This window comes from Gossypium arboreum, chromosome 2, assembly GCF_025698485.1.
Source record: "Gossypium arboreum isolate Shixiya-1 chromosome 2, ASM2569848v2, whole genome shotgun sequence".
In the NCBI taxonomy this organism is placed as follows: domain Eukaryota; kingdom Viridiplantae; phylum Streptophyta; class Magnoliopsida; order Malvales; family Malvaceae; genus Gossypium; species Gossypium arboreum.
This window is the reverse complement of record NC_069071.1, coordinates 23,537,599-23,542,044: the sequence shown is the minus strand read 5'-3', so window position 1 is coordinate 23,542,044 and position 4,446 is coordinate 23,537,599.

The window sequence follows — 4,446 nt, the reverse complement described above, 5'->3', positions numbered from 1 at the left end:
GCAAATCCAAATGCTCAACCTCCTCCACCCCTCCTATACCTCGCACGATTCTCAGAATGCTCAAGGTATAGATTTGGTAAGAATGAACAAGCCTCCGGCTGACAAGATTCAAAACAAGGGTCAAGAGTTTAGAGCAAAGGTCGATGATGATCCCGAGAAAGCGGAATTCGGCTTGAAAATTCTACCCGTATTTGATGAGCTCTCATGTACACCGAGGAATTCTTAAAGTGTGTCAGATCACTTTTGAGAGATTCGCCACCACCGGTGGAAGACTTTGGTTGTAGTGGTGCCAAAAGAAAAGTTACTTGGGATTTCTTCCAGAAGAATTTAGAAAGAAATACATAAGTCAGCGATTTATTGATCAAAACGGAAGGAGTTCCTTGAATTGAAGCAGGGAAAATGTCTCAGTAGCGAGTATGAACGCGAATTTGTAAGACTCAGCAAGTATACCCAGAATGTGTGTCTACCGAGGCCATTATGTGTAGAAGATTTGAAGATGGGCTGAATGAGGACATTAAAGTGCTTGTAGGAATTTTGGAGTTGAAAGAATTTGTAGTATTGGTTGATCGAGCTCTTAAAGTCAAGAATTGAACAAAGAAAGAAGAAAAGTCGCTATTGAGGCCCGAGATGTCGAAAAAGATGATAAGCAAGCCATTTCAATCTCAACCAAAGAGGTCCAAAGAGACAAACCCTCGAATGACAGTTTCAATTGGGGATTCACAGAGATCGTGGTAGAGCATATTCGGGTCTAAAGCTCAAGCTACTTGGTAGCAAGTGTGGGTAATGTGCGACCTAGAAAGCCCGAGTGTCAACAATGTGGCAGCAACATTATGGTGAGTGTTGGGGACCGAGCGAGCTTGTTTCAAAAGTCGGTTCTCATGAGCATTTTATTAGAGATTGTCCGAGAAAGTTAAAGAAGAAAGATTTTGAGTGCTAGATGTAATACCACCGCTAGTAGAGGTAGACCACCGAGAAATACTGGAGGTGGGACTAGTAGTAAACCGTGATGAAAGATTTAACGGCAAGATCGAAGCTAGAGCACTGCTAGAGCTTATGCTATAGGTGCCCGAGAAGATGCATCATCTCCGATGTTATTATCGGTACATTTTCTCTATGATACTATTGTTATTGCATTGATTGATCCCGGTCCACTCATTCCTATATTTGCATGAATTTAGTATCCAATAAAAAGTTGCTCGTTGAATTTATCGAGTTTACGATTAAAGTGTCGAACCCTTAGGCCAATATGTGCTAGTTGACAAGGTTTACAAGAATTGCCCATTAATGATTCAAGGTCACCATTTTCCACCAACTTGATGTTGTTACCATTTGGTGAGTTTGACGTTATCTTGGGAATGGACCGTTAACATTGTATGATGCTAAGGTAGATTGTAAACAAAAGACACTAGAGTTGAAATGTGAAAATGGAGAAATTTCGTGGGTTGAAACAGATGAATCAAATAAATTGCCTATGGTGATTTCGCACATGTCCGCACGTAAATACATGAGAAAAGGTGTGAAGCTTATCCGGCTTATGTAATGAATATTGAGTTGCCTCAACTGAAATTTGAATCAGCATCGATAGTCTGTGAGTTTCGGATGTATTTCGGAGGAATTGCCCGGGTTGCCTCCGAACAGAGAGATAGATTTTGCCATTGATTTGTTGCCGTGTACTGCACCGATCTCGATTGCTCCATATAGAATGTATCCGAGGTTAGAAGCTTTTTAGGCTTAGCCGGGTATTATAGACGTTTTGTTGAAGGATTTTCGATGATTGCCTCTCCTATGACTAAGTTGTTGCAAAAGAATGTCAAGTTTGAATGGACTGATAAATGTCAACAAAGTTTTGAAAAGTTGAAAGCACGATTGACTGAAGCACCAATTTTAGTACAGCCCGAGTCAGGAAAGGAGTTCGTAATTTATAGTGATGCATCATTGATGTGCCTTGGATGTGTGTTGATGCAAGAGGGTAAAGTGGTAGCTTATGCTTCGAGACGCTTAAAACCGCATGAGAAGAACTATCCTACACATGATTTGGAACGGTCATTGTTGTTTTTGCCTTGAAGATTTGGCGACATTATTTGTACGGTGAAAATGCTGAATTTTTACCGATCACAAAAGTTTGAAGTACTTGATGAATCAAAGGATCCGAATCTTCGACAATGAAGATGGCTTGAATTATTAAAGGATTATGATCTAGTGATTGATTATCATCCGGAAAAGCAAATGAAGTTCCGACGCCTTGAGCGTAAAATTTCTTTTTACTTTGAGAGCCATGAACACGGGTTAGCATTGTCGATGATGGGTCAATCTTAGCAGAGATGAGAGCTAACCGTTATTTCTCCAGCTTGATTTGTGATGCTCAAAAGAATGATAGTGAGTTGCGGATCAAGAGAACTCAATACTGAATCAAAGTTACGACTCGATTTTCGAGTTGGACCAGATGACTGCTTGATGTTTCGAGACAGGATATATGTGTCGAAAAACGATAAATTGATTCGTAAAATATTACATGAGGCGCACAATGGTCATTTATCGTTCATCCCGGTAGCACAAAATGTATAATGATTTAAAGAAGTCGTATTGGTGGCTGTGTATGAAAAGGACATTTCAATTTGTAACCAAGTGTTTGATCTGTCAACAAGTAAAAGCTGAACATCAAGTGCCTTCAGGATTACTTCAACCAGTAATGGTGCCTGAGTGGAAATGGGACAAGATTACCATGGATTTTGTAACCGGTTTGCCTTTAACTCCTAAAAAGAAGGATGCTGTTTGGGTAGTGGTTGATAGATTAACAAAGTCAGCCCACTTTATACCAGTACGTACCGATTACTCACTTGATAAATTAGCCGAATTATATATTGCTGAAATTGTGAAGTTGCACTGAGTACCTATGTCTATAATATCAGATAGAGATCCAAGATTTACCTCGAGATTTTGGAAAAGTTACAAGAAGCTTTGGGTACAAAATTGAACTTTAGTACCGCATTTCATCCACAAACAGATGGTCAAACGGAAAGAGTAATCCAGGTACTCGAAGATATGCTTAGATGCTGTGTTTTAGAATTTGGAGGTAGTTGGGAGAAATATCTATCTTTGATTGAGTTTGCCTACAATAACAGCTTATCAATCAAGTATACAAATGGCACCGCACTGAAGCCTTGTATGGTCGTAAGTGTCGGACTCCTTTATATTGGACCGAGCTTAGTGAGAAACAGATTCATGGAGTTGATCTAGTTAAAGAAACCAAGAGAAAATAAAAGTAATTCGGGATTGCTTGAAAGTCGCTTCAGATCGACAAAAGTCATATGCGATTTAAAAGAAAAGAGATTGAATTTCGGTGGGTGATAAAGTGTTCTTGAAGGTGTCACCATGGAAAAAGATTCGAGATTTAGTCGAAAAGGCAAGTTGAGTCCGCGTTTTATTGGGCCGCACGAGATTATCGAGAGAATTGGACCATGGCATATCGGTTGGCCTTACCGGCAGAAAGTTAGAAAGAATTCATAACGTGTTTCATGTATCCATGTTATGACGTTATCGTTCGATCCTTCACATGTGATTTCCCAACGTAAATTGAGATTCGATCGGATATGACCTATGAGGAGAAACCAATAAAGATTTTGGCTTGAGAGGTTAAACAGTTAAGAAATAAAAGTATAGCTTTAGTGAAAGTATTGTGGCACGACATGGGATAGAAGAGGCTACGTGGGAACTGCGGAAGCTATGAGGAAACAAGACCCAAACCTCTTTACCGGTAAGATTTTCTGGGACGAAAATCTCAAAAGGGGGGGAGAATTGTGACAACCCGAATTAGGGCCTAATTGGAATAGTGGTTTCGTGACCACAAATCCGAGATAGAAATAATTGTTTTATAATTATTTTGGGGTTTATGATATGATTGCATGATTGTGTGAAAAATTCGTGATGAAATTCTATGCCTAAAGTGCTTAAATTGAAAGTAGGGACTAAATCGAATAAGTTGCAAAATTTGCATCCCGGAAGTTTTTAGTATGAAATTGTATTGGAATATTAATTAGGAGGTCTTAAATAGCAATTTGACCAATTTTAAGTTCATGATGAAATTAGGACATGGAAGGAATTTTGAAAGTTTAGTAAGGAGGGCATTTTGGTCATTTGGATATTAAATGAAATAAAATGGGAAAAATAACACAAAATTGATCATCATTCTCCTTAGTTGCTGCCGAATTCTCCTCTCTCCAAAGCTAGGGTTTCTTCAATTTTCAAGCTCCATAGTAAGTGATTCCAAGCCCGCTTTTAATGTTCTTTACGTTTTCAATCCCTAAGCTCGATTAAGCTTATGCTAATAATAATTTAACCTAGGGTTCATATTTGGAAAAATACCCATAGGTGAAATTTGTGTATTTTAATGTTTTATGATAGAATATGAGGTTTTAAATTATGTTAAATAACTTGTGCCACTCGGTT